Raw genomic sequence first — 24,486 nt, forward strand, 5'->3', positions numbered from 1 at the left:
GAAAAGCTTACAATGGAAGTCAATGGCTACCATCAACTGTTTAAATTCCAGTTGGTAACCAAACAGTTCAGGGTACCCATTGACTTCCATAGTATGGAAAAATTACTACAGAAGTCGATGGATATCGTCAGCTGTTCATTGACCAGTTTGCAACCAAAAAGTTGATGGTAGCCTTCGACTTCCATAGTATGGAAAAACAAAACAAAAACAAAAACAAACAAACAAACAAACAAACAAAAACACACAACACTATGGAGGTCAATGGCTACCGTCAGCTGTTTAACTACTAGTTGGTAACCAAATAGGTGACAGTAGCGACTGACTTCCATAGCAGGGAAAAGCTTACAGTGGAAGGAAATGGCTACAGTCAACGGTTTAATTACCAGTTTGAGGCCAAACAGTTGACGGTAGCTGTTGATTTCCATAGAACGGGGAAAAAAACACTATGGAAGTCAATGGGTACCGTCAAGTTTGGTTACTAATATTCTTCAAAAATCTCTTCTTTTGTGTTCAACAGAAGAAAAAACTTAATTCAGGTTCAGATCAACTCCAACTTTAAATGATGACAGAATTTCCATTTTTGGGTGAACTGTTTCTTTAAGTTTGCAAGTCGGATAAAAAAAACGTACAGTTCTAAATATTTCCTTTGATCCTTCACCTGCCGTCTTTCCGGTAAAACCAAAGCCATTCAGCTGTTGCATTGTGAGAAAAAAAAACACGTCTCGCTGCTTTAGTGTAGTTTGTTTTGCTGTCAGGAACTGTATACAGGTGATTTGACCTGACGGGAGGACCTCGGTGTCGTCCGGCCACCTGCCGCGCTCGTTCCCCCGGTCGCGGGAGTTGTGATGAGCTTTCCGCGGCGCCGCGCCTGACAGACAATGTGCCAGAATGGCCCGTGGTCAGCATCCGCATGCAGTGATTTCACCTCGCCGCTTCTGCTGATGTAATTTCGTTCATCCGCCGTAATTGCTTTTCTGTGCCGCTGCGAATGATGAAAAAATAGCCCGAGCGCGTCTTCGTGTCTAATGCGCTATTAAGGAAACACACACGGGCCGCAACGGGAGACGTCAATAGAGAATTCAAACATATCTCTGTAGATAAACACTCAAAGGCTTCATTTACATGTGCTGCGCGCTTTATGATACCATCAGGACACTATAAACAATGTAGCAGCGATTAGCCCGCGCTTTAGAACCGGGCCCGCGCGCTTAATGTGTTTTACAGTGCGCGCGTCTAAACAAATATTTGTTGTTCGATTATAAGGATGTGGAACGAAAATGGACAAACTGACCGGATGTGAACTGCCTGGAGCCAGAGGAAAATAATGAAAAGAAAAGAAAAAAAACCATTTGTGCCCACAACGATATAGCTATTAATAATAATAATAATAATATAGCATAGCTATTATTTTTAAAAATGAGGTATAATTAAAATGTTATATATATATATATATATATATATATATATATATATATATATAATTAAAATTAAAATATATTACTTAAAATACATATATAAAATATATTTCAATACAATTAAAACAAATGATGCAAATTTCTGAATTAAAATACAAATATATTACTTCAATATAAATGTATTAAATATATTTCAATACAATTAAAACAAATGATAAAAAAAATCTGAATTGAATTTATTCATTATAAAAACATCATATATACTGAAATAAAAAATACTTTTCAATACAATTAAAATAAACTAGAAAACATTTTATAAACTAAATTTATTAGCTATTATATATATATATATATATATATATATATATAAATGAAATGGAAAAAAATGAAAAAATGAAAATAAACTACATAATTAACATCTTTAAAAAAATGTAACATAAATAATATATTACTTTAATTAAAAACAAATGATAAAAAAATTACTTAAAAATGTATTAATTAAATATAAATATAAATACATTTAAACAATTAAAACAAATTATTAAATATTTCTAAACTAAATTTATTAAGTATAAAAATATTTTATATATTAAAATCTTAAGGAAACCCTACATAATTAAAATTATATTAGATAAAAAATGTCTAAAAATACATTATTATATAAGTTATATTAAGTAATTAAAATTAAATTAAATTTTTTTAATAAATTTACAAGAACATTTAAATAAGTAAAAAGTTTCATCATAAACCTGAATTTATTACCAAATTATTATTTAAAATACTATTATACATAATATAGTACATAAATACATTATATATAGTGTTTATATACTATATATATATATATATATGTGTGTGTGTGTGTGTATTAAATAACATTAAATAAAATATAAAAATTTATTCTAAAAATAAATGTGAATTTATTAATTATCAAAATATTATATAAAATAATATTGCACAATATATAAATACATTATACATGGTATATTTTATGGCATATAAATATTTTTATTATAATATAATTTTTTATTTTATGTGTGTGTGTGTGTAATAATAATAAAAATAATAATAAATTATAATGAATTAAAAGTTTTTACAAAGTGTATTTAGGCATTTATTAATTTCTTTAATTATTTAAATAATTAGTTAATTATTTTTGTAATCCCACTAATTTAAAATGAATAAAACTACGTTTATATATTTATATTAAAACAGTACTGAAAACTTTTTTCCCTTAACCAAATTCCGTTCCTCGATGACATCATCCCCTCAGGAGGTGACATCATCTTTTTGTTGTTTTATTTTTGGATCCTCATGTTTGATCAAACTACACAAATCATTTTGAGAATATCACCATAAATGACCAGAGCAGGTTGTCAGTGATCAGAGTGAGCGAGAGGCGGCCGTCGGGCGTTAATCCTGACGGATGACGCCTGGGGAACAGAACGAGCGGTGCAGGAACTCCAGAGACCTCTGACCGGAGCCGACGGTCCAGAGGAACTTTGGCTCGGCGGCTGGAGCCGCAGACACTGATTTATGAGGAGCCCATGGGTGCCGCGCGCAGGAACGGGAAGCGGGGACTCGTCAGAGCTGCCGCTGAAGGCCTCGACACGCACGCGGCTATTTTTACACGCTCTCGCCTCAAGCTGTCAGGAGGAATGAGAAAGACTCGCAGACGGCCAGACCTCAACACCTACTGGAGCTCCTCAAACACTCGATCAGCTCCGTTCTGTCCATTGGCAAACACTGCAGTCCAGTAACACGTAGAAACCAGAGTTTACAGTCACGCACTTTACATGGAAACTGATGTGAAGAGACGTTTCGGAGAGTTGGAGAAAAAAAAAAAAAAAAAAAAAAAAAAAAAGCAGAAATTTGAAGGTTGTATTTATGCTAAAGCACTTTTAATTCCAGTGTTAAAAAGTCCAGGCTGGTAAAGCTAACATCATTTCACAAATAATTGTTGAAATAATAATTAGAAATTAAACAATTTTAACTGAAAAATAATTTTATATTAAATAATAATAATAATAATAATAATAAATTATTATATTTATATATATAAATTTTATATATATATATATATATATATATATATATATATATATATTCATTTTATAAAAATTATACAAATTAAAATTTTTACCATTTCATGTTGCTGATTGTATACTTCCATTATTAATGCCTTAATAAGAATAATTTTAAAAAAGTACAAAAAATAAATAATAATAATGGAAAGGTAATATAAAACAATAATTATTACAAACTAGCAATTATAAAATGTAAAAATAAGACTAATAATTATAAAAAACAATAATTGTCCTATAATTGTCATGGTTAATCAATGCAAATATTTTAACAAAATGAGCTGCACATTGACATTATTTCCAGTGTCAGTATGTCACAGATCAGCATCACTGAGCGTTTGTAGTGTCTGTCAGTGGCCCAGGCCTGTCTGTACTCGTCACTAGTGATTATGTGTGAAGGCTGGACTGGCCTGTACCAAACCTGTCTTCATCTGCACGCTGTCCTGAGCTCCTCCACTGGAGAAACGGAGGCGGAATGAGACGTCCGTCTGAGGGAAAGTGCAGCGGACGCAGCAAAGAGCACCTGCGATTGTGGCCAATGAGAAATCGATAGCGCTGTTGTGTGTTAATTAGTGGCCGGCGGCGGCCAGAACCTGGGCGACACAGATAGAGACAGACAGAAAGAAAAGAGAGAGAGAGAGAGAGAGAGAGAGAGAGAGAGAGAGACAGAGAGAAAGACGTCCCTAAACAGCAAACTCATTACCGGCTGTGAAGTCTGATCAATAAACAGGGTGAACAGATCGCTGAACTCTGGGCCATTCGGGGGAATTTCTCTCTCACACACTCACAGAAAAACTAACATATAGTCTTTACAACATACAAACACTCTATTTGCACCTAAATTACCCGTATTTGTCTAATAATAATGTGAGAAATTAAAACTGGAATATATAACAGGCTTATACCTGTAATATAACAAATAATACTTACTGATTTTTGTATTTATTTGGTTTTTTTTTTTGTATTATATTTGAATCAATTTAATTTTATTAATTATTGTTTTGTATTTGTATTTTTTGTATTTATTGTTGTATTGTATTTTTTATTTATTAGTATCGTTTGCATTTATTGTTGTATTGTAGTTTTAAATTGTTTTGTTTTTTTTGTATTTATTTATCCATTTATGAATTTCTGTATCATGCTTATATTTACTTGTTTTCCATCTATATCTATGATGTTTTATGTATTTCCTTTTTTTATATTTATTTATTTATTCATTTTTATTGTTCGTGTATTTATTTATATTTTTATTTATTTTTTTTATATTTTAATTTTAATTTATATTGTATAATTATTTATTTATTTTATTTATTATTGTTAACATTTTTATTTAATATTATATGTTGCACTATTATTGATTGACAAAAATATCTGTTTTAATTTCATTTAGTTGTTTTTTTTTTCATTTTAATTTATATTGTACAATTGTATTGTACTTTTTCATTTATTTTTATTTTTTAACATCTGTAAAACTTATTTTTTAAATTGTATAATTCAAATTTAAAATTGCTGAATATTTTTGCTATTTTTTAATATTTTTAATTTATTATTATATGTTGCACTATTATTAATTGACTTATAAATATATTTAGTTTTTTATTTGGATTTTAATTCATATTGTGCAATTGCTTGTTTATTTATTTTTATTATTTTATGTTTTTTTTAACATATCTGTAAAACCTAATTTTTAAAAATTGTATAATTCAAATTTAAAATTGTAGATTTTTTTAAATTATTTTTAATTTACATTGCATTGTTTGTTTGTTTGTTTATTATCTTTTTAATTTTTTTTATTTAAGTAACTTTATTTTCACATTCAAAAAAGGAAATAAAAAAAATCAATAAATCAACAGGTAAATCAATTAAACAATGTTTAATGATGATAATGATTATTATTAAATGTGTAAACGTCAGCATAAAAAGATGAAGAGAATAAAAATATAATTTATAAATGATAAAATTATATAAAAATTGTATTTTTAATATTTTTAATTTAATATATGTTGCACTATTATTAATTGACCTATCAATATCTATTTACTGATCAATCAATTAAACAATGTTTAATGACAATTATGATAATTATTAAATGTGTAACCATTAGAATGCAAAGATAATGTGAATATAAATATAAATTATGAATTATAAAATTTTATAAAATTGCGTTTTTTAAATATATTTTTATTTTAACCTTATATGTTGCACTATTAAATCAATATCTACTTATTTATATTTTTACATTTCATTTATTTTATTGTTTCATTTTTTATTCGTATTTTAATGTATATTGTATAATTGCTTGTTAGTTTATTTATTTAATTCTCATTATTTAATTAATTTCATTTAATTTAATTTAGTGGAGGGATCATTGTTGCTATAACAAATTGCAAAAAAAACTATATAATTTTTTAAAATATGTTATGTTGCACTAGTAATAATTGACTTAATATCTATATATAATCAAAATTGCTTAATTAATTTACCTATTTTATTGATTTATAAAAAGTTAAGAATTTCTAAAAGGTTTAAATGATCGAATAACTTTGTGGACTTGACTGACACAAATGCACCATAATATATTTTTACACCATCAATTCAATGTGTAACTTTATTTCCTACTGCATATGATAAATGGACACCACTTGCTGAATTAATCTGAATTATTGTTGCATACTAGGTATTAATAATTTAGAAATGCAGGAATAGCACGAGCAGTATTATATGCTATTCCGAGCATAGCCTGTTTGCTAAAGCAGCGGGAAACACTAAATGATCTGACTGACACGTCTGACCTGGAAAACATCTACAAACGTCCCAATTAAAACCTGTTTTCTGCGCGCTTCTCATCTAAAATGCGATCGTTAAAACACGCGGGCTTTCATCAAACGCTGTGATAAATGATGAAATGTTGCGGAGGAAACGCGGCCTGAACGACTCTCACAGGAAAACGCGTCGAAACACGAGATAAGGAGTCTTACCAGATCTGGAGAATTGTGACCATGTTTTTTTAATACGAGGATTGTCCCCGCCTCAAGTCCACTGGCATCGCTCACAGATGGAGCTACAAGACGAAAACACATCAGGCCTCTGTTTAAAATTCACAACTTAAATAAAATATTAGACAATATGCTGTGATTGGAGAGCACTTACAAGTTCTTCCATGTTCTGAGGAGGAAACCGTCTGGAAGTGAGCTTTGATCTGATTCAGTCGCTAAAACAAGCGAACACATTTTTCATTAGCATCGTTGCTTCATGGTTCTGTTGAGAGATGCGCATTAAAGTCGACAGAAAACACACTTAGAACCGTAATAGCAATAATTAAGATACTTATTAGTCAGTGAAATGACAACTGAGAAATTAACATAAAATGAAGGTAGCGGAAGTGTTTCAAACATACCTGTACAAATCAGTTGAATAAAGTTTACCCTCTTTAATTTGGTTTAATTGCTGTTTTGTGTTCATCTGTTTTTCCCCATTTGCTCTTTTTACATTGACTATCACTCTATATAGACTAATACAATCACACGCAACAATCATTTGTCAAATATTTATTACAATATACCCCGCTAAACTGAACATTGACCTCAATGCTAGGAAACGACTCTTAACTGATTTCCTTTTGAACTGTATTACGGTAGTCAATCTATTTCAAATATAGTTAATTAAGATACAAACTCCATCATAACGCACAATGTTTCCATCTAACATGTATTTTCAGCTGCAGCTCGTCATTTTAATTAAGTGTTTCACTAGTTAGCAGTAAATCGCTTACCTCTCCTCAATATGTTGGTAGAGTCCATGTCTTCGATGTGGAAAGTCATCTTTGGAATGAAAATACTGCTATTTTGTTTGTAAACACCCTACTCTTTTTGCTTATTTCAGTTAATCTCATAAAACTAGCGAGCTAAGCGAGTAGTAGCACTGATAGTGTCGTGTAAACATGGCTGAAGATGGGAAAACCTTATCAACAGACAAACCGAATCAACTGAGTGATTCATTTACGCTGGAACCGCTCTGATTGAATCAAACTCGTGACTTCGATCATTCAGTTCAAGCGATTCACTAGCAAAAATCAGATCAAAAGAGTCATTCATTTTCATATTTTAGCATGGCTTGTAATTATTTTATAAAGCACGTATAGTGATGTGTGAAAAGGGGCTTTTTTGGAACTCCGAATCACTTTAGCGAATCATTTGATTCAGCTCGGGACTTCAAAGCATATATCGCCTATCATTTGATTAAAATCGGGATTTCGCGAATTATTTAGACTGGAACCTCGATGCGGGTTCGCGATTCTTTTGATTAAGATAGGAATCAGATAGGAACGAAGCGTGGAAAGCGAATCATTTGATTCAGATTGGAACTTCGGATCGCGGATCGTAAATCATTTGATTCACGGAATTCGAATCGCGATTCATATAATTTAAACCGGTGTTCTGACAATTTGTGCTACCCTGTCAGATTTTGCTACCTCCCATTAAAACAGATGGTAGCATAATTCGACAGCGAAAAAGATTTTGCTTCCAGCATGATATTAATATTGTGTGAGGCTTTATTAAGGTGTACACCTACCCCAACCCTAAACATAACATTACAGTATGAAAAACACAGTATTGGTAGCACAATCTGACAGGTAGCATTATTTGTTAAAACACCGGAACTTCGGATCGCGAATAATTTGATTCATCACATAGGAACTTCGGAGCGCGGAACGCGAATCATTTGATCTAGACAGGAACTTCAGAGTTTGTGAATCTTTTGATTTAGATCGGATTTTGCAGCGCGTATCGTGAATCTTTTGATTCAAAGCAGGATATCGGAGTGCAAATCTTTTTTTTCTGATTTATAAGTTATAAAAAAGAAAGAATACACAAATACAAATCCCTTAGAAAAATTAACCATGGTTTTTATTCTAGTTAAAGTGTATAACCATGTTTTTTTTTAACCACATATTTACTATAAATACTACGGTTAAACTATGGTTAGTGTTGACAGACCATGGTTAATTTGTGGTTGCCTTGGTTTAACTACAGTAACCATGTTTGTTTTTTTGTTTTTTCACCTTAAGAGGACATAGGATGAATATAAAGATGCAGTTTTCACTGCTTTAGTATTAACAGAACCTTGGATGGTTTCCAAGACTTGTCCAGATCAACTTTGACAAAAGAAAAAAAAAGAGATTTACAACCAGATTTTTGTGTATGTATGTGAAATGTAGCTAGCAGAAAACAAATTGATATTTTTCTACATTCTCTTTGAGTAGTCAAACAATCCAAAGAAAAACATCTGTAATACACAAAGTCACTTACAAAATTAGATCAGATAAACATCTAAATAAAAATCCAAAATTCTGGGTACAAAACAAGTAAATGACATCTTTCTCAGAAGAATGACGAAAACAGCAACTCGCTTCAATATCTGATTATATTATGATTTTGTCTATTAATCTGTTGTTTGACCCCTTCATATTTAACTCTAATATTTAGCACATTAAACTTTTTAGGACGAACCGAATCACTAGAATGATTCAGACTGATTATTAGAGAAAGAACTGTTCAGAACGAACCGACTCTCTAGAAATAATGAATCGATTTACTAGAATGAATCAGACTTTCTGACACTTCATATGATACAGCTCCGTTTGGGATGAACTGATTCAACGCTACATATAAAAACTGTTTAAAACGAGCTGAACCAGTACAATGATTTGAACTTTCAACATAAGGAACAGAAGTAATGAAACACATGAGAGAAAGATCCGTTTAAAATGAATCGAGTGACATAAAAGCATCAGACTTTCCAACACCGTTTTATGAAGAATCAGTTATGTAGAATGAATCGAACTTTAGTGTGAGAGAAAGCGTGGTCTCGGACATTGAAATCAACGTTTCGTTTGATGAATATTTACTGAACGAATGTAGCTAATCGTCCTGAATGGGCAAACAACTGTGAAACGTCTCTGAATACGTTTCTGTATCATGAGAAGTTTAATTTCACTCCTTTGATTAATGTATTAGCGCGCTGTCGTTTGCATTAACGGTATTACTCATTAATCTTTCATAACAAAATATCTCGATATCACCACTTTCATCCTATTAACAATATGGAGGATTTAGTGAAATAAATCAAAGCAGCGGCGCGCGCGAGCGAGCGGAAGTGCGCTAAATATTTCATGGCGTGTAATTGAATGCAGGCAGCGAGGATCATTAAAATGAAGGGCGTTTGTATCTGCTCGTACACACGCTGACTCAAATGAATGAGAAAACACACACAAATCTGCATTCTGAACACGAGGAGATCCCTGTCCGCGTGCGTGAGGCTCCAGAGGTGTTGCGTCACCGGATACAAGCGGAATACATTGGATTCAGACCCAAATAATGCAGTGAGGAACTCAGCCAATGTGTAAATGAAACTGAACAGTATTTTCCAATCACATAGACTACAGTGATTTAGATGATCTCCAATAACCTTAAACATATTCTATAAATTAATAAATACATAGAAAAATGTATATGCACAAATCAAAACAATTCCAGTGGGCTGGCTAGCTTAATTTATTTATTAATAAGGCTCCAATGAATACAGTTTTGACTAAAACTCTTACTTCCAGTTGCTAGTTACTACAATTATTTAGCTGAGGTAAAATGCTTAGTTTAACACTCCAACAGGACCTTCAATAATTCATGATGTTTTGTGAGAGTTATTCGTATCTGTTTTCATGTCCCTGAATGCTCTCGCGTTCACTTCGCACTTTAAGTGCACTTTGTCCTTAGAGTTCAATGAACGTGACATCCTGACACAAAGCTTCACCTGTTCATTGATCTCCGAAAAACTACTGGCTTTCTGAAGACAGATAAATCCGCATGTGAAGTTTTGTCATGGCAGGTGCGTTTTTCAGGAATGATGCAAGAACTCTGTTCCCGATTGTAACCCGAACGAACGCATAAACCCCAAATGTGACGGTTTGGATTCGAGAGGAAATACTCTCGAAGAGTGTCGAGAAATCCTTTCAAACAGAGCAGAAAAAGAAAGGGAGCGTCGAAAACCAAGAAAAAGTGTAAATGAGGCCCAGCGGAGGGAAAATCACATCGCCTGAGGTGACGCCGACTCATGAAGAGTTCACCAACACTACTGATTGAACTACGGATGAATTAATAAACGACCAGAGAGAGTGATAGACGCCGAAGAAAGATCGCTGTGGTTTTAAAGTATGCTGACAAGATGCTACTACTGACTCGAGAAGAACAGAGCAGTCTTAAAACGCTGCTAAACACTCCAGCCAAATTTCTGGCTTGTGTTTTGAAAAGCTTCAAGGACACAGCTGTCCTCCTGCATACAGCCGGTCGGTCCTGTCAGCCGGTTATATCACATCTCAGGGAGGTTAAAACAGCATCCTTAGCATTACAATCTCTCTCTCGAACTGACATCCGGCTGCCTGTCAAGATTTCCTCCTCCAGTGCAGATACAAACAACTGTTTACTCGAGCGAAACAAAGCCCAGATGTCTTGTGTGCGTTCGCGGTGACAGGCCTTTCATTTTGCCCTTGATAGTGTTTACGTACCGAATCACATTGTGTACACAGTATGTACTCACAGACGAGAGACAATATGGGTGAACGAAAGATGATGAGATTCAGATGGTGTGGCTTCAATTGATAGATAAACAAAAGATAAAACACTAAACAGATGATGATAGATAGACAGACAGATAGATAGATAGATAGATAGATAGATAGATAGATAGATAAATAGATAGATAGATAGATAATGTATTGATAGACAGCTAGATAGAATGTATAGATAGATAAATGATAGATAGATAGATAAATAGATAGATAGATAGATAGATAGATAGATAGACAATGTATAGATGGATAGATACAAAGATGGAAAATTTATAGATAGACCGCTAGACAGAATGGATAGATAGATAGATAGATAGATAGATAGATAGATAGATAGATAGACAGACAATGTATAGACAGACAGACAGATAGATAGATAGATAGATGGATGGATAGATGGATGGATGGATAGATAGATACATAGATAATGTACAGATAGACAGCTAGACAGAATGGATAGATAGATAGATAGATAGACAATGTATAGATAGATGATAGATAGATACATAGATAATGTACAAATAGACAGCTAGACAGAATGGATAGATAGATAGATAGATAGATAGATAGATAGACAATGTATAGATAGACAGACAATGTATAGATAGATGATAGATACATAGATAATGTACAGCTAGACAGAATGGATAGATAAATAGGTAGATAGATAGATAGATAGATAGATAGATAGATAGATAGATAGACAATGTATAGACAGATAGATAGATAGATGATAGATAGATAGATAGATGGATAGATAGATAATGTACAGATAGACAGCTAGACAGAATAGATAGATAGATAGATAGATAGATAGATAGATAGATAGATAGATAGACAATGTATAGATAGATAGATAGATAGATAGATAATGTACAGATAGATAGATAGACAGAATGGATAGATAGATAGATAGATAGATAGATAGATAGATAGATAGATAGATAGATAGACAATGTATAGATAGATGATAGATACATAGATAATGTACAGCTAGACAGAATGGATAGATAAATAGGTAGATAGATAGATAGATAGATAGATAGATAGATAGACAATGTATAGACAGATAGATAGATAGATGATAGATAGATAGATAGATGGATAGATAGATAATGTACAGATAGACAGCTAGACAGAATAGATAGATAGATAGACAGACAATGTATAGATAGATAGATAGATAGATAGATAATGTACAGATAGACAGCTAGACAGAATGGATAGATAGATAGATAGATAGATAGACAATGTATAGATAGATGATAGATACATAGATAATGTACAGATAGACAGCTAGACAGAATGGATAGATTGATAGATCGATAGATAGATAATGTATAGATAGATGGATAGATACATAGAATGATAATGTATAGATAGACAGCTGGACAAAATGGATAGATTATAGAGATAGATAGATAGACACAGACAATGTATAGATAGATGGATAGATAATGTACAGATAGACAGCTAGACAGAATGGATAGATAGATAGATAGATAGATAGACGCACAAAATATAGATAGAATGACCTGATTCTCAGATATTTCTGTAGGTCAGTGTCACGCTGTATTTTACTGAAGGAGTGTAAACTGAGTCAGTGCAGTAGTTACTCGGCTGTTTTTGAAATGCATCTAGGTTAAATGGGGTGGGAAGCTAAATGCAAATCAGCATTCAGCTTCATTACAGTGAGCATGCGTGAAACTGCATCTGCATATCCGGACCCTTGATAATAGTGTGCATTTCTAAATCAGAACAAATCTTGACACATCTGACTCAAAATAAAAGTCTACCTGCGATTGTAGCTGTGGGTATATATAACACATGCACACGCACACACACAGTTGAAAAAATGAAGAGTTCATTCCCACAACCTGTGTCAGGACTGCAGAAGAAGCTGTTGGCGGAAGGGAAGGCCGAACCGCTGACATTAAACCGCTTTCCCACCATGCACCTCTGATCAATGAGTATCTGATTGAGAAAGAAAAACAACCTCAGGCCAAAGCACAGAACACTCAACATACCATAACATGACACCAATCATAAACCACACAAGTACTACAGCTCAGAAAATACTATGCACAGATATTTGGAGAAATGCTGGTTCGCGTGGTTTTTGTGCATTGCTGTACTGTTGCAGAGGTGCTTGGAGTGGTTTAATACGTTGCTATGCTGTTGCTGGGGTATTTGAGTGGTTTAATGCGTTGCTATGTGGTTGCTGGGGTGTTTTGAGAGATTTTAGTGCGTTGCCATAAGGTTGCTGGGGTGTTTCGAGGGATTTTAGTGCAATGCTGTACTGTTGCTGAGGTGTTTGGAGTGGTTTAATGCATTGCTATGCAGCTGCTGGGGTGTTAACAGTGGTGTTAGTGCATTGTTATGCTGTTGCTGGGGTATTTTGAGTGGTTTAATGCGTTGCTATGAGGTTGCTGGGGTGTTTCGAGTGGTTTTAGTGCGTTGCTATGCAGTTGCTCAGGGGTTTGGGGTGATTTAATGCATTGCTATGCTGTTGCTGGGTATTTTTAATGGTTTAAGTGCATTCCTATGCAGTTGCTGGGGTGTTAAGAGTGGTTTAATGTGTTGCTATGTGGTTGCTGGGGCATTTGGAGTGGTTTTAATGCGTTATTATGCTGTTGCTGGGGTATTTTGAGTGGTTTTAGTGCGTTGCTATGTGGTTGCTGGGGCATTTGGAGTGGTTTTAATGCATTGCTATGCTGTTGCTGGGGTATTTTAAGTGGTTTTAGTGCGTTGCTATGCTGTTGCTGGGATGTTAAGAGTGGTTTAATGCATTGCTATGTGGTTGCTGGGGCGTTTTGGAGTGGTTTTAATACGTTGCTATGCTGTTGCTGGGGTATTTGAGTGGTTTAATGCGTTGCTATGTGGTTGCTGGGGTGTTTTGAGAGATTTTAGTGCGTTGCCATGAGGTTGCTGGGGTTTTTCGAGTGGTTTTAGTGCAATGCTGTACTGTTGCTGAGGTATTTGGAGTGGTTTAATGTGTTGCTATGCGGTTGCTGGGGTGTTTTGAATGGTTTAAGTGCATTCCTATGCAGTTGCTGGGGTGTTAAGAGTGGTTTTAGTGCATTGCTGTACTGTTGCTGGGGTATTTTGAGTGGTTTAATGCATTGCTATGTGGTTGCTGGGGTGTTTTGAGTGGTTTTAGTGCGTTGCTATGCAGTTGCTCAGGGCTTTGGAGTGATTTAATGCATTGCTATGTTGTTGCTGGGGTATTCTGAGTGGTTTTAGTGCTTTGCTATGCTGTTGCTGGGGTGTTAAGAGTGGTTTTAGTGCGTTGCTATGTGGTTGCTGGGGCGTTTGGAGTGGTTTTAATGCGTTTCTATGCTGTTGCTGGGGTATTTGAGTGGTTTAATGCGTTGCTATGTGGTTGCTGGGGTGTTTTGAGAGATTTTAGTGCATTGCCATGAGGTTGCTGGGGTGTTTCGAGTGGTTTTAGTGCAATGCTGTGCTAATTTGAGTGGTTTAATGCATTGCTATGTGGTTGTTGGGGTGTTTTGAGAGATTTTAGTGCGTTGCTATGAGGTTGCTGGGGTGTTTTGAGTGGTTTTAGTGCATTGCTGTGCTGTTGCTGAGGTGTTTGGAGTGGTTTAATGTGTTGCTATGTGGTTGCTGGGGTGTTTTGAATGGTTTAAGTGCATTCCTATGCAGTTGCTGGCGTGTTAAGAGTGGTTTAATGCATTGCTGTGCTGTTGCTGGGGTGTTAAGAGTGGTTTAATGCGTTGCTATGAGGTTGCTGGGGTGTTTTGAGTGGTTTTATTGCGTTGCTATGTTGTTGCTGGGGTGTTTCGAGTCGTTTAATGCATTGCTTTGAGGTTGCTGGAGTGTTTTGAGTGGTTTTAGTGCGTTGCTATGTGGTTGCTGGGGCGCTTGGAGTGGTTTAATGCGTTGCTATGCTGTTGCTGGGGTGTTTTGAGTTGTTTTAGTGCATTGCTATGCTATTACTGGGGTGTTTTGAGTCATTTTAGTTTGTTTCTATGATGGTGGTAGGTGTTTTGAGTGGTTTAATGCATTGCTATGTGGTTGCTATGGTGTTTTGAGTGATTTTAATGCGTTTCTATGCTATTGCTGGTGCTTTTTGAGTGGTTTAATGTGTTGCTATGTCGTTGCTAGGCTTTTACTCACTGGTGCAAGTCCATCCACAAGTAACCATCATTAAACAAACTCATTACAAGCTGTGCATAGTTTATTTTTGTGTTTATATTTGAGTTATGAACCCAGTCAGTGACATGACATTTCATGCTATAATTCAATATACAACACAGAAAAGATTAAAACTACGTTCTGCCAGTTGTGAAGGCCCTTGATGGCTGAAATCACTGTTGCTGTTTTGTGTCGATGGCCTTCGGGGGCTTTTTTGTTTCATTTGTCATTTCACCAGCGCATACAATCCCATCAACAAATTTCCTCTGAAACGTTTGAATTTGAAATTAAAAGCACTTTTTGATCCGCTCAAAAAAAAAAAAAAAAAAAAAAAAGGGCAGCGAACAGCGTGCCCTGTTAATATATTCATATATCCCGTGTGAGTTCATTATTTTCTTGTTCCTCTCTTTGGTTAGCAGCGACCCAAGGTCACAGAGGAATAGAGGGGGGGTTAAAAGGGGCAAAATCTAATTTGGGCTGCAGCAAGTCAAGAGATCTGAGGAAAAACAGCCCTGGATAGAACCCAACTTATTCCGCCAGCTCACATTCAGAGGTGTCGGATCCAGTGTTTAGTTGTCACTATTAGCACCAGATGTGGCAAGAAACACTGGCTTCCTAATTTTACAGAAAAAACCGTCAAAGGACTAGGTGCTAATTGCTTTGAATTTCCAACTCAGCAGTTATGTTCCAAAAAATAACAAACTGTCTTCATAGGGAGCATTTAAGGATGCTACATAGCTGTTACCTTCTGAAACACTGGAGCATTTGAAGATTGGATGAGAGGTTCATTAGGAGGCGGGGTTTGGCACCGTCATTCAAATTTTGTTCTCAACAATCACAGCCAATCAGAAGCCACTCCAATCAAGACTCGTTATCCTGACATTGTGCGGGATTCATTAGGAGATGGGGATGCTAATGAGAACAATGATAAACAATAACTCATGGGTTTCTAGCATCATTTGAACAATCATGAGTCTTTGAAATTTGAAGTGTTCCCTCAATGACAAATAATCAAACATACATTGCGGCCAACAAATAAAATTTAAAAATATTATAAAAAAACACAAACACCTGTGTGAAGCCTTGTGCTATAGAGCTGAATTCACATAACATGCCAATAATGCTAATTTAAAAGTTTGTATCTGCGAATCTGATGCAAATGTATAGCATCAGGGGACCAACATGTTTTGAATTCAATCGGGTTCTGTCACTTAGCATTTTCCGACACCAAATTCTGCTAAAGCTCGAGGAGGGCAGCACATCTTGAGCGTGTAAAGCATATGTTTGGTTTGTGCTTCTGCATGCATTAACGTGCGCCAAGGTTGGATGGAGCTGTAAATATAAGCGTGCGTGTGTCTGTTGAAGTCTAGCCTCCAGACAAATGCCACGGCTGAAAAATGGAGCTTGTGCCGCGGCGCGCTTTGCTAGCTGCCTTATTAGCATACGGGAAAGGTGATGTAAAGTGACGCCGTCCCCGGTGGTGTAAATATTTTAATTCGTAATGAGCTCACTAGCGGATGGGGCTCTGGCCTCTCCCGGTTTGCTTTATTTATTCTGCTGGATGGCAAAAAGCCGGCCTCATTACTGCCGCAGCTTAGCGCATGCAGAAAGGGCCTTCGTATAAAGGTGCATTTAAATTAAACTCCCTTGAACAAAACACAAGAGTAAAAAAAATGCATAAAGACATAAAACCGTAAGAGCGGTAGCTTCTGTTTGCTCTATCCTGAGTATTTGAGTCATAGATCAAGATGCCATTGTCACAATTATGACGTGGATTAAATTGATAAATGTAATCGTCTAAATGGGCTGCTGGCGTCATTTACTGCTCGTAAAACACTCTGTTGTTGCAACTCAATCAGTTGTACCGGGATTTTCCGTAAACAAATGCAGAAACTGCAACCCAAGCAAAAAAAAAATCGCCCTGTTGGCATCAAAGGATTCAAACCTGAGAAACAGCAACAGCACTCTATTACAGCACTGAAACCAATGAGTCAGAAGCGAACTAGTGCAAAACAATGCTAGGCTAGGATCAAACCTCTGTGAACTTTCATCCCCGCGGCTAATTGAATTAGACGGCGTCAGCGTGTTAGCATGGACGTTAACACGGCGACATGCCGGCCGCCACCAGTCATTACAGTGTGATGGAAACCTCAGCGGGTGACAAACACCTGCGCACCTCATGCGCGAGATCTCCTAGCGTAGCCTACAGTCGCTGACAGGCCTTTCCACACAGAGGACAGCATGAGAACAGCGTGTTCAGAGCGCCTGAAGGGTACGGACGCCGCGTTCCAGCCCACTTGCTAGAACATTCATGCTACCGCGCCTCTTGTGTGTATAAACGTCTCGTCAGTGTGCAGCTCTAACCTGCAGTAGCAGTCATTTGAGTTCAGTCTGAAGGTAAAGTCCTCAGTCCCAGATGAGCAGAGTCAACTAATAGTACAGCAGTTTAGTATGTTTTAGATGACTAGTGTGTACCTTTCTGTGCATGGGCCGTTCACACAGAACACGTTTGCATTTCAAAACGTGAGACACAGTTTGCAGAACGCAGCATCCTCTGCCATGTTGCTGTAAAATAAAATGGTTGCCATGCCAACTTGCTACTGATAGACTTCTGTCTATCTGTCTGTCTGTCTAGACATCTATCTATATATTGAGTGTGTCTATCTATCTGTCTATCTGTCTGTCTGTCTTTCCATCCATCCATCTATCTAGACATCTGCCTATACATTGTCTGTCTGTCTGTCTAGACCAGTGGTTCCAAACCACGTTCCTGGAGGCCCCCCAGTGCTGCACATTTTGCATCTCTTCTTTGTCTGACACACCCATTTCAGGTCCTGGAGTATCTACTAATGAGCTGATGATCTGAATCAGGTATATTACATTACGGAGACATGAAAAACATGCAGTGTTGGGGGTCTCCAGGAATGTGGTTAGGAACCACTGGTCTAGACGTCTGTCTATACATTATCTACAGTACTGTGCAAAAGTCTTAGGCCACTAGTATTTCCATCAGCTAAAAAATGGTTTAAAGTCAGTTAAAGTCGGTCTTTTGCTGTAGTGTGTCAGTAGGAAATATCAGTTTACATTTCTAAACATTCATTTTGCCATTAATTATAATAATCCAGTGAGATTTCTGTATGGAGCACAGGCTGTTGTCAGACTCCTTGTGCAAACAGAGATCTGATCTCTCCATCATTCAATCCAGTCTGTCTTAAGAAACAGAAAAAACGGAGACAGACTAAATCCATAAGAACTGTGGCAACATCTCCAAGATGCTTTAAGAGACCTACACCTACAAAGCTACAGCACTGTTAAAATTTTTAGGCAGTTAGGCACATAAAATGAGGATGCTGTCAAAAACAATGTCATAAATAGATTTTCTTTATCAATGAACTTCTATTAACTAAAATAAATAAGCATTTGATGTGACCATCCTTTGCATTTAAAGTAGCTTTTGCCCTAGGTGCACTTGTGCAGAGTTTTTCAGGTAGCTTTGCAGGTAGGTTACTTGAAACATCTTGGAGATGTTGCCACAGTTCTTCTGGATTTAGTCTGTCTCAGTTTTTCTGTTTCTTCATGTCATTCCAGAGACAGACTGGATGATGGTGAGATCAGATCTCAGTGTGGAGCACTGGCTGTTGTCAGACTCCTTGTGCAAACAAAAATCTCACTAGATTATTACAATTAATGGCAAACAGAATGTTTGGAAATGTAAACCGATATTTTTTTACTGACACACTACAGCAAAAGATAGAAATAACTTACTTTAAACCATTTTTTAGCTGGTGAAAATACTAGTGACCTAAAACTTTTGCACAGTACTGTATCTATCTATCTATCTATCTATCTATCTATCTATCTATCTATCTATCTATCTCTTTCTGTCTGTCTATCTAGATGTCTATTTATCTAAATGTCTGCCTATACATTGTCTGTCTAGATGTCTATATATCTATCCATTTATCTATCCATTTATCTATCTATCTATCTATCTATCTATCTATCTATCTATCTATCTATCTATCTATCTATCTATCTATCTATCTATCTATCTATCTCTCTATCTATCCATCATCTATCTCTTTCTGTCTGTCTATCTAGACGTCTATCTAATTGTTTGCCTATACATTGTTTGTCTAGACGTCTATCTATCCATCCATCCATCTATCCATCCATTTATCTATCTATCTATCTATCTATCTATCTATCTAGATGTCTGTCTATCTATCTATCTATCTATCTATCTATCTATCTATCTATCTATCTGTCTGTCTGTCTGTCTGTCTGTCTGTCTGTCTGTCTGTCTGTCTATCTGTCTGTCTGTCTGTCTATCTAGACACCTGTCTATTTATCTAGATGTCTGCCTATACATTGTCTGTCTGTCTAGACGTCTATCTATTCATCCATTTATCCATTTATCCATTTATCTATTCTATCTATCTATCTATCTATCTATCTATCTATCTATCTATCTATCTATCTATCTATCTATCTATCTATCTGTCTGTCTTTCTGTCTATCTAGACATCTATTTATCTAAATGTCTGCCTATACATTGTCTGTCTAGACATCTATCTATCCATTCATCTATCCATCCATCTATCATCCATCTATCTATCCATCCATTTATCATCTATCTATCTATCTATCTAGATGTCTGTCTATCTATCTATCTATCTCTTTCTGTCTGTCTATCTAGATGTCTATTTATCTAAATGTCTGCCTATACATTGTCTGTCTAGACGTCTATCTATCCATCCATTTATCTATCTATCCATCCATTTATCATCTATCTATCTATCTATCTATCTATCTATCTATCTATCCATCATCTATCTCTTTCTGTCTGTCTATCTAGACGTCTAATTGTTTGCCTATACATTGTTTGTCTAGACGTCTATCTATCCATCCATCCATCTATCTATCCATCCATTTATCTATCTATCTATCTATCTATCTATCTATCTATCTATCTAGATGTCTATCTATCTATCTATCTATCTATCTATCTATCTATCTATCTATCTATCTGTCTTTCTGTCTATCTAGACGTCTATTTATCTAAATGTCTGCCTATACATTGTCTGTCTAGACATCTATCTATCCATTCATCTATCCATCATCTATCTATCCATCCATCTATCATCCATCTATCTATCCATCCATTTATCTATCTATCCATCTATCTATCCATCCATTTATCATCCATCTATCTATCCATCCATTTATCCATCTATCCATCTATCTATCTAGACACCTGTCTATTTATCTAGATGTCTGCCTATACATTGTCTGTCTGTCTAGACATCTATCTATTCATCCATTTATCTATCTATCCATCTATCTATCCATCCATTTATCTATCTATCTATTTGTCTATCTGTCTTTGTCTATCTAGATGTCTATTTATCTAAATGTCTGCCTATACATTGTCTGTCTGTCTAGACATCTATCTATCCATTCATCTATCATCCATCTATCCATCCATTTATCTATCTATCTATCTATCTGTCCGTCTGTCTGTCTAGACACCTGCTATTTATCTACATGTCTGCCTATACATTGTCTGTCTGTCTAGACGTCTATCTATTCATCCATTTATCCATTTATCCATCCATCTATCTATCTATCTATCTATCTATCTATCTATCTATCTATCTATCTATCTATCTATCTATCATCTTCTGTGTTTAATCTAATAACTGCCCTGCAACACCCTACCAACCATCAGAACAACCAGGCAACCCCATCCTACATAATCTATAAATCTCTCTTTGAAGTAGCCAAATATTCAACATACACAAGGCCTAACAAACCTTTGCCAAACCATGTCACAGTGTACCTTTTTAGCACAGGATTTGCACACTCAATCAAATTTAGAAACAAATGCAGACATTTTGTTAAAGTTTTAGACGTAGAGTTGCTCCTTCAAGTTTCAATTGCCTGTAACATTGAACCGACCCTCAACAGCGACTTTTTCAAAAAATCTTCCTCACTTATTAGCTTTACAAGCACATCACGATCAGATAAATGACGCCAGAAGTGTCTGGCACCACAAGTCCAAAACTAATGTTCCCTGCCGCGGCGGTGCATTAGCGCCGAGCTGAGCGTCAGGCCCAGACAAGCCCGGTGAGTTCAACTTCCTTCAGTGCGACGCTCCGTTTCCCCGCTAGTGCTCAATAGTGTGCTTGTGTTAACGGACAGATGCGCCTCTCGCTTTGATTAAGATGTCACTGTCAGTCGCGGTGTGAAGTGTGCAATTTATGCCCCTCCGGCTGTCTGTAATCCCGCCCCCTCTAAAACTGACGGGGATGTTTAACGCAAATGAGAAGGAAACACAGCGGTCAAAGACAAATAAAGAGGAGGAGCTATTATTTGTAGCAGATGAAGATGACACTGTCATGTACTTGTCATTCAAGTATTTACTCTTCAAAAAATTGCTGTCTGTTATTCTTTGTAGAGGGTATTGACTTTTTGCCACATGGCGGACGCAGCCTGAATGACTTAATTACGAATCAATAATAGTGAGTTATTTGAGAGGAAAAAAGCACGAAAGGGCGTACTCTACCTCCATTCAGGTCTTTATTCTAGCTTAACGCAATCTAGAGACCGGTTGTTTTCATGTACACGTGTATTATCTTTTCCTTTCGATGCATTTTGTCTTGAACCCCTGGCAGTGTAATTTCATCTAATTAAAGATAAGGTGGTGTTTCAGATTTTTTTTTATTTTTTATTTCTCCTCGCAAAATGATAAGCTAGCACTGTAGATAACCTGAGGAATTATTGTGTAGCACTTCACATGGCTTTGTGCAAAAAAAAAAAAAAAAAAAAGGAAGAATAACATGAAAGAGGACTTATACAGTCTGGCCTGGGTGTGAAACGCAGAAGAAATGAATCCTTTAATAATCACATTACAATCACTTGAAATAAAGACACAAAGAAAAAACAACGTAATAGGAATTATATGTAATAATATGCATTGTAATGTAACTCTTTCTTAACAGTAGGGTTGGGAGCAAAAAAATTACTTTAATAATACTAGAAACCATAATGACTTTAGGTTTCCATATGCATTCTTTGCACATGAACGTCAATGCAAAAGAATCGCATGATGAGGCGGTTCTATTAAGCGGAGATCGGCAAAGATTTGATTGACGAATTCCGATCCCTGAATGAACCACCATGTAAGTCTCTTTGTAGTGAATCAAACATATGAAACACGATCGGTAAACTCTGATTCCCGAACGAATGATTATATGAGTTGGTTCTTTTTAGTGAATAAAAATAGCAACCAGTGAACTTGATCCGATTGCTGAACTAATCACTATATGATATGTTCGTTTTGGTGCATCAAATACAACATCGAATATAATTCGGTTCCGTTTAGTGAATCAAACGTAGCGATTGGTGAACTTCGATTTCCAAACAAATCACTATTTGAGCCGGTTCTTGTTAGTGAATCAAACATATAAAGTGCGATCGGTGACCTCCGATTCCCGAACGAGTCAATATATGGGTTGGCTCTTTTTGGTGAATCAAACATTGCAATCGGCGAACTCCGATTCTCAAACAAATCATTATATAAAACGGTTATTTTTAGCTAATAAAAACATACAATGCGTTCAGTGAATCAAATTGCGCAATCGGCGAAGTCTGATTCTCGAATGAATCGCTAGTCATTCTTTTAGTGAATTAAAACAGCGCGATCTGCAAGCCCGACTCCCGAATTAATCACTGTGAGTCGGCTCTTTTTAGTGAATCAAACATCGTCATTAACGAACTCTGATTCTTGAAAAAATATCTATATGAGTCGGTTGTTTTTAGTAAATCAAACATATAAAGAGTGATCGACGAACTCCAATTCCCAAACGAATCACTATATGAGTCGGCTCTTTTTAGTGAATCAAACATCGCGGTTGGCAAACTCCGATTCCCGAGCAAACCACTATATGAGTCGGCTCTTTTTAGTGAATAAAAACACACAATGCATTCAGTGTGTGGTTTGAACTGCGATTATCGAACTAATGATTATATTAGTTCTTTTAGCGAATTAATCTTAGTGAACCCCAGTTCATGAACGCTTGAGTCAGTTCACTGGGTCTTTTTCGTGAATCAAATATAGGCCTAGACAGAACTGACGACTGAACTCCGGTTCTTTTCAATCACAAAAACCCATACATCAGTTGGACCAGTTTCACAATCACTTACCCACTGAATCACAACCCAGATAGCACATGTACATCTACAAAGATGTCTGTTAAAGATCTCTTGATCTGGAAAGCATCTGTTGTGTACAAACGTCTGGCAGACGTCTGTAAGATGTCAGTTTTACATACATTTTAAATCATTAACATCTTAAAGACATCAAATAGACGTCTATTTGACATCTGATAGGAAACATCCAATAGACGTATTGCAGATGAGCAAACTATGTCTTGCAGATGTAAATGCAGACGTCAAATAGATGTCTGAGATGTACGTGTGCTATCAGGGAAGACATTAATTTCATCATGTCAAATCAAATAAACCAAAACCTGTACTTAAGTCTCATAAATCCCTAGTTACTGACTAGTTGTTCATATGCTAATGCATAGTTAGCAGAAAAAAGAAACCAGTGAAGCTTTTCTTGTTTTATGTTTATTATTAAAACTATTTCAGCATTTGACAACACAACAACATTTTTGCTTTCCAACAGAGTTGTAAATGCAACCAGAATCATTAAATTCCTCACAATTTCCATCCCTACTTAACAGCAAACATTTATTTAACCTGTGCATTTCTTTAATTCCCCCTTTTCAGGTTTGTCTTGCCATCGAGTCGTCACTTGATAGGCTTGTCATCAAAACAGACGTTTGTTAGGGAGAGGTGGAGATCTTGGGGAACAGACAGCTGGTGATTAAACCACATTACGATTTTCATGGTTCACGATGCCGTGTAATTATAAATATGATCCATGTCCCTCGGTGGTAATTGATGCCTCTTGGCCGACTTCTGGCCCTCTAATGAGCTGCGGCTTTCTAGGTGTTGCAGCAGGTTTCCCCACCATTTCTAGCAGCTTTATGTCATTTCAAAAATAAACAAATACGAACAGTGGGGCGACACAAAACGTGAGGAGATGACAGGCCCGGATGAGGTGCATCACTCGCGCTGGAAACAGCGAGCGCTAATGCTGCCGCAGCGTTTCTCACAAAGCTCTGAATGTCATCAT

The 24,486-nt window shown here is 35.9% G+C and overlaps 1 long non-coding RNA gene across 3 annotated transcripts; it reads right to left on the reverse strand.

The window, feature by feature from the left end:
- Nucleotides 1-3,587: 3,587 nt before the first annotated feature.
- On the reverse strand, nt 3,588-7,453 carry LOC127153192 (uncharacterized). Of its 3 annotated transcripts, none has more exons than XR_007825208.1 (4): nt 7,272-7,453; nt 6,650-6,710; nt 6,478-6,560; nt 3,588-4,092 (listed from the first exon to the last, which is right to left on the reverse strand). It is a non-coding gene; the product is annotated as an uncharacterized LOC127153192 (long non-coding RNA). The 3 variants fall into 3 exon arrangements; XR_007825210.1 differs by having other exon boundaries at nt 6,650-6,757; XR_007825209.1 differs by lacking the exon at nt 7,272-7,453 and adding an exon at nt 6,897-7,115 and having other exon boundaries at nt 6,650-6,757.
- Between the last annotated feature and the right edge of the window lie 17,033 nt (nt 7,454-24,486).

The sequence above is a fragment of the Labeo rohita genome, chromosome 22 (genome assembly GCF_022985175.1).
Source record: "Labeo rohita strain BAU-BD-2019 chromosome 22, IGBB_LRoh.1.0, whole genome shotgun sequence".
Classification (NCBI taxonomy): Eukaryota; Metazoa; Chordata; class Actinopteri; order Cypriniformes; family Cyprinidae; genus Labeo; species Labeo rohita.